Source organism: Colius striatus, chromosome 16, assembly GCF_028858725.1.
Source record: "Colius striatus isolate bColStr4 chromosome 16, bColStr4.1.hap1, whole genome shotgun sequence".
NCBI classification, from domain to species: Eukaryota; Metazoa; Chordata; class Aves; order Coliiformes; family Coliidae; genus Colius; species Colius striatus.
The window spans coordinates 997,144-1,008,045 of record NC_084774.1 but is presented as its reverse complement, the minus strand read 5'-3'; positions in this window follow the sequence as shown (position 1 = coordinate 1,008,045).

The following is a 10,902-nucleotide window of genomic DNA, read 5'->3' as shown; positions in this document are numbered from 1 at the left end:
TTCTGCTATCTTTTGAGGGTACGAAACAAGAACACCTTTTGCAGAGTGAGATCCATGTACCCAACATAGAACACCGTCTTGATACAAGACTCCTGTAGGAGTCATTACTGTAGGCAAGATACATAAAGAGAAAGACTTTGTTATGTCTGCATATTGTAATTGAGCATTTTCTATGGCCTTTTCAACCAATCGAAGAGCTTGTTTTCCCTCTTCTATTAACTTGCGAGGAGAAGTAGGATCAGGGTTTCCCTCAAGTATTTTAAAAAGAGGATGCAAATCGGCTGTCGTTAACTTAAGAAAAGATCTGAGCCAATTAATGTCTCCCAAAAGTTTCTGAAAATCATTCAGAGTTGTCAAAGAATTTGTTCGTATGGCAATTTTTTGTGGCATAAAAGATTTAGGATATAGTTGAAACCCCAAATATTGAAAAGGATATGATTTTTGTACTTTTTCTTGTGCTATTTTCAAACCATGTTTAGTTAACATCTGTTCAATATGAGCATAAGCATGTTGCAACTTATTGATAGATGAGGCTGCTAAAAGAATATCATCCATATAATGGATACAAAGAACATCAGGAAATTGTTGTCGCTTTTATACTTTCATGAACAAATTTTTGACAAAGAGTAGGACTATTAGCCATTCCTTGAGGCAATACTTTCCATTGATAGCATTCCATAGGTTCACTAAAATTTATGGATGGAATGCTAAAAGCAAATCGACATTTGTCATCTGGATGTAAGGGGATAGTGTAAAAACAATCTTTTAAGTCAATAATTATTTTTTCAAAATTTTGAGGAATGGCAATAGGACTGGGTAGACCAGGTTGTAACGCTCCCATGGTACACATTGTTTTATTGACTTCTCTCAAGTCTTGGAGAAGTCGCCATTTCCCCGACTTCTTTTTTATAACAAAAATAGGTGAATTCCATGGTGATGTGGAAGGTTCTATATGACCTAATTGCAATTGTTCAGCTACTAATTGACGAGCAGCTTGCAACTTTTCTTTAGTTAAAGGCCATTGATCAACCCAAACAGGTTGATCTGATTTCCAACAGATTTTATCTGCATACATAGTTACTGATAAATTTATCAAACTAACTGCTAGGCGTATAGAGGTATGCACCCATTTGTGTCAAGATGTCTCGGCCCCAGAGGTTAAGAGGTAAGCTTTCTAGTACATATGGTTGAATGGTACCAGAGTGTCCCTCTTTGTCTGTCCAACTTAACAACTTACAGCTTTGAAGAGGCAAATTTGCAACCCCAATTCCTTTTAGATCAGCTGAGGCATGCTGTAAAGGCCATTCTTTTGGCCATTGTTTTAAAGTCATTACCAATACATCTGCTCCAGTGTCCAAGAGTCCCGTAAAAACTCTATCGTTAATAGTTAACTGAAGTTCAGGTCTCTGATGATTGATGGACTGTAAAAGATAAACGTCAGTAGATCCAAAACCGCCTGTTCCCCGAATGTGGGAATCAGCTTTTCCTATAGATGAAACATAAGGAATTAAAAGCAACTGTGCAATCTTTGTTCCTGCAGGTAGATTAAAGACAGAAGTTTCAGATTGTAACATAACTTTTAACTCTCCTTCATAATCACAATCAATTAGGCCTGGTATAACTCGCAATCCTTTCATGCTCAGACTGCTTCGTCCCAAGACCAAACCGCATGTTCCCGCAGGTAACGGGCCATATATCCCTGTTGGGATAGCTTGTGCCCCCATCTCAGGTGTTAATACGAAGTCGGAGGAGGAACACAGGTCCAGTCCGGCACTGTGACTGGTGGCTCGGTGGAGTTGTGAAATGGATTGTTTAGCTGGTGCTCTGAGGTTTGCACCTGCACAGGATACATCCCCTGTTTGTTTGGGTGGGCCCGGGGCAAGCCCATTGAGAAGTTTCCCGGCTGTATCAAAGAATTTCCGTTCTTATCATATTTAGATCGGCATTCATTAGCCCAATGATTACCCTTTTTGCATTTCGGACATAAACCTGGATTTTTTCCATTATTACTTGGAATCTTTTTATTAGGACATTGACGTACTTGATGTCCCATTTGACCGCAATGAAAACAACTACCAGGAGGGCCTGCAACCCTTCTGTTTTTCTTAAATTGCATTGCTGCCAAAACTTGTTCAACAGGTTTGCCTTGTGCTGCAGCAGTCACAATGCCTTGAATATACACAGAACTAACATCAGAACATAATTTGATATAGTCATTTAAGGTTGCTTTATTTTTCCAGGGTCTTAAAATAGATTGACAAATATTATTAGCATTTTCAAAGGCTAATTCTTTAACTAAAATCATAGCTGAATCAGTATCTTGTATGAGCCTAGATGAAGTTTGTAACAAACGAGATACAAAATCATGATAAGGTTCGTCTGGTCCCTGTCGGACTTTAGTTAATTCTTCCCTAGAAGTTCCATGTCTAGGTAATCCCTTCCAGGCTTTTAAGCCAATTTCTCTAATGGCATCATATGCTGCGGCAGGATAAGCTAGTTGTTGTGCTAAATCAACATGCGGTCCTGTGCCAGCTAACATTTCATGAGTAATTCCTTGCTGGCGAAAATGTGGTTTTTGAGAATAATCATAACAAGAATCTACAAAATCCGTGAGCCATAGCAAATATTCTCCTCCTGTTAGGGTAGCTTTAGCTAAGCCTTTCCAGTCCCAAGGAGGAAGGACCTCAGCTGCAATTGTTTCTAAAATAGCAGTAGTATATGGTGCGGTTGCACCATATTGAGCAGCAGCTGTTTTTAATTCTTTAAGATTGGAAAAAGAAATAGCAATATGAGTAGCAATTCTAAGGTTAGCCTGATTAGGATGGGGAGTATATGTTATAGGATATGCATGCAACATCTTAGAAAATCCGCCAACGTCTTCTCCTTGTTGTCTAGCCTGCATCAAAGTTAGTTGTAAAGGAGAATGGGGTGACAATTGATGATAAATATCAGGTGGAGGAGGGCGCTTACCAGCTTCTATTGCTGGCAAAACTATAGGTTCTCTTTTTTGGTGTTTCTTAGGCACAAAAGGTGCTTGAACAAAAATCTCATCACTATCGTGGTGATATTGAGCAGCCTCTTTTTCTAATTCAGCTTCCTCATCAGAAGATAATTCTTCAGATAATTCTATAGTTTTCAAGGTACTTTTGCTTTGTTTTAACGGTCGGCATTTTTTACCTCCCTTATTTGAGTACATAAGAAAGGGATTTTTAAAATTAGATTCCTGAATATCTTTTTGTTCATTATTGATTATTGATGGATATTCAGGTGGAGCAGAGGGTTGTGAATCGGGATTAGTAAGAGCAGAAGGTTTTAAACCTGAATCCGCTGAACGAGATCGAGGACGTGTTTGTCGTTGCCATTTATCATATTCAGTATCACCTTGTAAACATTCTTTAATTAAAGTCCACAAAGGAAAAGCATCTATAGGGATCTTATCAGGGCCGTTAGCAGCATAATAGCTTTTAATGTTTTCACCGACCCTATTCCATGTTTCTAAATTAATAGTGCCTTTATTCGGAAACCAAGGACACACAGTGTCTATAAATTCTAAAAATCCACCCACTTGCTTGGTGGTTACAGATATATTTCGACTTTTTAACGATGTCTTGACCATAGCTACAAACAGCTGTCTTTCCGTACTATGTACATGTCCCATATTTTAAATTGTAAATGCTGAATATGAGGGAGCCCTACCGTTGAGTCACGAGGTTCAGTCTGGACCCCCTTGCTTTCTAAGACACCTTATAGAAAGGGCTTAGGTGCGGCTGGATCCAGACTTAGTCTCAGACTTGGTCAACGGAAAATCTAAGACAAAAAAGGGATTTTTGTTTTTATTTTACTGAGATAAATTTCTACTTTCTTATATTTTACACCTTCCTAGTAGTTCTGCCCCCCTTTATTTCCCCTTTTCCTTACCGCGGTTCTGTTGATTCGGAGGCAGCTCACCCTGGTCAAAGGCAACCGAGTTTCCTGGGTTTCGGCACCATTTGTCAGAGACCAGCTCTTTCCAGGACGATGAAGGACAGACGGACCACTGCTCTTAGGGCAAGTGATAGTTTATTACTTCTTCATAGGCTCTTTTATAGTCAGTACATATCGCAAAGATCATCGGTTCACATCAACAAACAATATGAATATGTGCAGTTTCTATATGCTACAAAACAATCAAGTATTATTTTACAAAATTTATGATGTTGTTTACCACATACCTTTAATGCATGTTCCGTGACTACAAGACATCTGGTACTGTTACTATCGCTTACTCTAAACACAGAATGTGCTTGGTAAAACCAGGGCTTTGTTCTCATGAAACCAACCCTTTCAGGCAGGTTCCTACGCTTCAAGGAGCCAACCCTTTCAGGCAGGTTCCTACGCTTCAAGGAGCCAACCCTTTCAGGCAGGTTCCCAGAAACGATTAACCCTTACCAAGCAAATCCTTTCGAGGGCCATTCTACCCTTTCAGGCAGAGTGGTCTCATCAGTATCAGGTAGCTTTTTGTTTTGTTTTAAACAGTTTGGGGTTTTTCTGCCCAATGGCTTGTGAAAAAGTAACCCCAAACCACTGCTGAACCACTGCTGGGACACTTGGTCCCGTTTCTGACGTTCCCGTTTCTTTCTCTATGAACAGGCTGCTGAGGCCCGTCAGGTGACTGATGCTTCTCCACGGCTTCCTCCGGAGCAGCTGGTTAAGGTAGATCTCGATATTCCTGTCACATACTGCAAAGAAAAAGTGTTTGCCTCGTATTTTTACATCTCATACTGTGCCCCAGGGCAGGATAACTCTTGCCATGTGAGCAAAACCTTAGCCTCAGTCGTAATAGCTCAAGTGCTTTCTTTACCCTGTGGTTGCCAGAGTTTGGGCAGACAGCAGGCGAGGACCTTCTCAGGCTCCACGTGACACTGCCGTGTTCTGCAGCTGCCGGGCACAAAGCAGCAGCACTTCAGAAGCTCCTTCCTGCTGCTCAGAGGCTTTGTTAATTTGGCCCTGGAAGCTGACACAGTTGTTAAAAAGAATGTAGTTGTCTGTCAGTTCTGGACTTGGGTAAAAGCTCTCCAAGGAATGTGCACATGTAAATCTTTCGGAAAAGGACGGGAACAGGAGGTAAAGCAGCTCCAAACCGCTCCTTACTCTGACCTGTGAGAAGCTGCATCTCTTTGAATGCTTCTGTGTCTGAAGCCAAATTGCAGCAAGCAAAACCACCTGCCCTGACTCTGAAGTTGTGGGTCTTTGTCATGCTGCAAAATGGAAAGAGCGACGCTTGCCTACATCTCAGTGGCGTGTGCTTTGAACGGCTTCTCCTTCAGATAGTCTGGAGCCCGAAAATCATCTGACAGAGACTGGACAGTGTGATTATTTTCTGCACGTAGCTTCAGTCCACTTGGAGGGAAAGTGGATGAGTTGCACAGGTCTTTAGGTATAATGCATCAGCAGAGGCAAGGGGTTTGAGTGCCCAAGAATGCTCACAGGAGTTTCATGGTGGAGCTGTGTGATCCCAACACGGAGGGCACGATGCTGACAAGAGATGGGAAATACGCCATCGCAGCCACTAATGCGTAAGTGTGGCATCGATTGCACTGGCCCCAAAGTGAGCAAGAGGAACCGTGTGTGCGTGTGTGAGAGGCAGAGCAGCCAGGCTGGCCAGCATGTACTGGGGAGTCCTTCTCTTGCGAAGCTCCTTTTGCCTCTGGTTGATGTTTCAAAGGCTTCTGGCCAAACGTAACCACTGGCTGTTGGCTGGAGATTTCCTCCCGCTCTGCCTTTGATCAGATCCCAGGTGTGAAACAGGCTGAAGTTGTGCTGTTGCTCTGATCTGCAGAGATACTGCTGTGTGCTGACAAGAGTGGCAGTGTGAAAAAGGGACGGGAGCCCTTGTGGGTTTCTGTCACAGGCCTCCTTCTGCAGCAGCTGTTTCTTCCTTTTCTAAAATGCAATTACTTGGAGACTGAACTTCTCCTGAGCCTGCATTCTGCACTGACCCCCTGGCAGAGCAGAGGTGGGATTCATGCCATGGATTTCTAGCTGTCAAGAAAGGGTTTTACTAGTCTGAGAGGATGGGTTTTCCTTTCCCCATCTTTAATGTTTTCCTTTTTCTTTCCCCACTGTTCCTCCAGGGCAGCTTTTGCTACAAAAAAAGGATTAAATCCTCCCTTCTTGCCACAGGAGCCATCCTCCTCCTCCTCCTCCTCCTCCTCCTCCTCCTCCTCCTCCTCCTTCTCCTTCTCCTTCTCCTTCTCCTTCTCCTCAGGAGATGTTTTGCAACAGGAGGAATCCTGTTTTCTTTCACTTGCCGAGAAATGTTCTGTTTTTTTCTTGGGGGTGGAGGATGGGAAGAATGTTTTCTCCCCATTTCTTAAAAGTGAAGCAAAAATTTAAGGCATGTTTACTTTGTTCTCTGCTTTTCTCAATCTGCTACTCTCCGTGCTACCTGATTGTCCACTCTATGCCATTAGTGCTAGAACCCCAACTAAAGGAGGAGAAAGTCTGTGTTGGATTATGGAAAGCTGTTTCACTCTATATAATCAAAAGGTAACTTCTGTATTTCTGTAATTAACGATGAAGTTGTACTGAACTCTGCAAACTGCAAAAGAAAACTAGGAAATTAACCTGACATGGCTTAAAATTGCACTGTTTTCTGTTGTGTTGCTTAGAAGTAGCAGAACGTCAGTTCTCACTAAGTACATTGATAGACTGACGAAGTAACAACAGCAGAGATGTATTTTGAAGTATCTGTTCTAGCTTAGATTATTCTGTGTCAAGTACTGTGTGCAGTTTCTCAGCATGTGGCTGCATTTTTAAGTTTTTTAAGCAGTAAAAGCTTACTGTAAGGATTTTTGTTGACAGCCTCAGCTTCTGCATTTCTGAGGCTATTGATTTATCTGATTATTAAGGGTTTCAGAAAGAATAAAGTAAGAGGGAATTGGGTAATGTAATACTAGTGTTGATATTTATATCCTTACTAGTGGAGACATTCAACAGAAATGTACTTAGAAGCATTTAATATACTGCAAAGTAGTTTAATTGATCGTTTATTGTGAATGGGGAAAGATCAGGAATTTCAGACAGGCATATTTTTATGCGGAAGTGAAAAACTCCCCAGGAGTTTGCTTAGCCTTTTAATCTTTTTTAGTTCAGCACTGCAGTTACCTTGGAGTCGCTGGTGCGTGTCGTGCTCACACTGCACTGCTTGAAAGTAACTTGTTTGTATGCTTCTATCCTTGCAGCTTCCCTTCTCAAAGTACATGTTACTGACACCCCTTTGTCGTTTTTCCCTCCCCTCTGAACAGAGCTAAAGGATGAGGATCCAATAATACGGGGAAATTCAGCTCGAGATTTGCATGACTTCAAGTTTCCCAGAGTCTGACGTTTCCTTCAGACCCCTTTTTCACGGGAATCAGAATTTTTCAGGGAGAACTGGTAGATACCAACCATCAATTTGTGTAGACTTGTCAAATTATCGTAGAAGACTGTTTGGTTTCTCTGTTACTTGCTGTAGTAGATGCATATACCACAACCAGCCTGTAAAATAAGGCTTTTACCAGTTGTACCAGTGAGTGAGGGTGTTTGTCTTGGTGTTCTGAGTCCCTGCATCATTTGGCCATAGCTACAAGTTGTGACCGTTTTCTTTCTTGATTTGATGTTTCACATTTAGTCTCAGTGCTTAGGAAGTAGGTGTGAAACACGACACATGCTAATTTCTCCAATTTCTAAACTATTCTTCTGCCATCGGTTTTGATTAATGTTGTTTTTATTGACTTACTTTAAAGTAAAAGGACTGAAAAGGTGAATGAATACCAGTGCACCTGGAAATAGTGAATAAAGGCTCTTTATGTCAAAGAGGGGAGTCAGCAGAGTGCAGGCTGGGAATGGCACATTTGGCATTGCACAAGTTCTCATAAAGCTGACATGGGCAAAATAGGAATGTGTGTGTTATGGTGTACAACAGCCACAGCATATTGCAGTAAATGGAAGGATTTGGGTTATATCAGGTGGCTTGCAGGCACGCTGGCTGGCACAGAAGCGTATAAACTGTGTGTATAGACAAATACGAACCTCGCTCAAGTTACACTGCACACACATCCAGCACAAAGCAGTCCAGGAGGAGTAATGTCAAGCAGATAGACGATACCATCCCAGCAAGAGATCTGTGAAAGAAGTGGGGGAAGATAGTGACAAGTTATTTTTGCATTTTTCAGAGGCTCTACTAGCACTAAATCAAAGCCAATTCACCTCCACAAGCAGGCAATTGAAAAGAAACTGTTTCTATAATACCAACTTGTCAGCAGTATGACTTGGTTAAATCCTCTGCTCTAGCAAAGAGGGAAGCTGGTGTGTGTCTCACCTGCCCTGCTGCTTTCTGAGCAAGCCTTTCCTAACGCTGGGATGGATTTTCACGGCTCGTGTTGAGATCTGGGTCTCGAAAGTGACAATTGGTTTTGTGGGCATTCATTTTTAATTAAACTACTTTTGAAATTGACTTCTAATGGCTCAAAAATGTATTAATGTAGCAGATATGTAAATGTTTAATTTGGTGTTACGCATACACAGTAATTGCTTTCCATGATGGTTCTTGTAGAGGGAACGAACTCATCCTACGATTCTATTCTCATGGAAACATTCTTTTATCCAGAAATAGGAAGCACAAATTAATTACTGAATTATCACTTCAGAAAGAGAAACTTTCCTTCTGCCTTTCATCAGAAAACGTAAAAATACCACTGCATAACCATAGCTCTGACACCTTGCATGTATCTTTCCAAGGTTGCCCTCAACCTTGACATTTGCAAAGTCACATAGAAACACAAACAAATTTGTATTTGCCAACATTTTTAGCACAACTCTGCTCAGAAGCTTTGGTGGGTGGTGGGAAGCAAGGAGGGTCATGCTGTTTTGAAGTTCCCTATGTGGCAGGGGTTTTTATTTACAAAATTAGGCAACTAAAAGCTAAGTTGCAGTTTGTGCAGCTTAAATGAGGATTCTTTTGTGCCTGGAGTTGGAGATCACAAGAAGGTCACTCCAGTACTTAGCCCACACCATGCTGATAGTGCATACAATAAAATGTACTTTCATACTGAAAAACCACAATGTATTTCCTTTTATCTTTTCACTAGATTTTAGATATTTCCAGCTGTTCTGAATCACTGACATGAAGCTTTCAAGCTGTGTCTTATTATGAAATGGGAAATATTGAACCTGTAAATCCTTATGACTGAATACAGGATGTCCCACTGAGCAGCATGTTTGTCTTTGATTGCTTTTTCACTGTCAGTGTGTTGTTCCTGTGTATTTGCAGTTACCGTATTTCATTAGTAACTACTTTAGTCCTGTGGAATTTTAGTAGTACCTTGACAGCCTTGCCCGTGTCTCAGTTGTTTGTGCTGCAAGACAAGCAAGACAGTCTTGTTCAGACATCATGACGAGTTGATAATAAGAGGAATGAAGCAAAGAAGAAAGGAATAAACGGGCCTAAGAGCTTACTGTACCATGTTGTGGCTGCAGAGTGTCTGTTAGATTTTTCTCCTGCATAATTCATTAGAGAATGTCATTCATTAGAGATTGTTAGAGAAGACTTGCTTACTGTGAGTTCAAAATGTTGTGGTTAAGAATGTCTGTTTCACACAAACCTCATTTGCTTAATTGGTAAAACAGGGGCAGTATGTCCAAATATTTGAAATTTCTCTGTCACTTTGGATTCTGGAGTGTTGGTGCAGCACCATTCATGCTGAACCATTCATGTCTTGACTGCTGGCCGTGCTGTCATGAGAGTGCCGCAGCGTGCTGTGCGGCTGTTTCAGAGACAGTTCTCAAACCTGTTGGCCATCTGTGATGTTCAGCCTTTAGTGCTACACGTGCTGTTTCCGTTAGGTTCCCAGTAGAGGGCAACACACGCTGATTTTTGAGTGTAAGACATTTTCTTATCTGTTTCACAAGGCATAGAAACAGCAGTCCTTGTCCTGAGCTCTTCGAAACTGATTTACTGAGCATAGTAAATCTCGTTATGTCGAGCTGCTGTATTACAAGTCTGAGGATATGAAACCAGGTACTGTAGTGCTCACTCACTGACACTGGGATCATTTCTCACTAGAAATCTACTGAGTTGGATTTTTGCTGCATAGTGTTTGAGGTTAAATAGATTTTAAATATCTATATGCTGTGACTTTCTTTTTATAGCTTGACTGAGTTTCAACATGAAGATTTTGGGCAAGATAAAACTGGACAGGCTGTACCAGACAGTTTACAGTCCTGCACAGGTATGTTGCATATAGTTGTTACACTAACCTTAGGAGGTTTAAGCCTACTTCTCTTTGGGTCCCAAACAGGCCACAAAGATACCTTTATAACCCCTCTTTGTCAAGACAGCTCTTCTGTATGTCTGGCTCCATCAGCCTCTGGGGAGCCACTGTACCAAGCTCTTGCTAATGTCATACTCTGCTCAGTTGTGTCCCTGATGTGTTGTAAAGGGTGTCGGGAAGGACAGCCTTGGGCTGTTTCCCAGTATGGAGAATAAATTCTCAGTGTTGCTTTATACAAGATATAAGTTAGTTTTGTACCTCAGAAGCCCTTGGTAGCATAAGACCTCACATTTTCTGTTGGCAGTTTTCTTGCTACAGTGATCTACGTATGATGAAATTGTCCCTCTCTGGGAAGGTAGTCCCAAAGCTATGTGAATACCTACTTCAAAAGGCAAATATAAGATGTGGGGAGGAAATGGATGAAACATACAAACCAGTAATAAGAGTGAGATTTGGCTTAGGGATTTTTCTAAGTTAGTATTATTTTTTCTTTCTTCCCTCTGCAATTGAAAAATAAACTCACATTCCGTGCAGTTGGCTTCTTCATGTCTGTTTGTGCACGAGGAAGGCTGTCTGATTTGTCAGTATATGCAGCTTGGTCTGGTTTTTA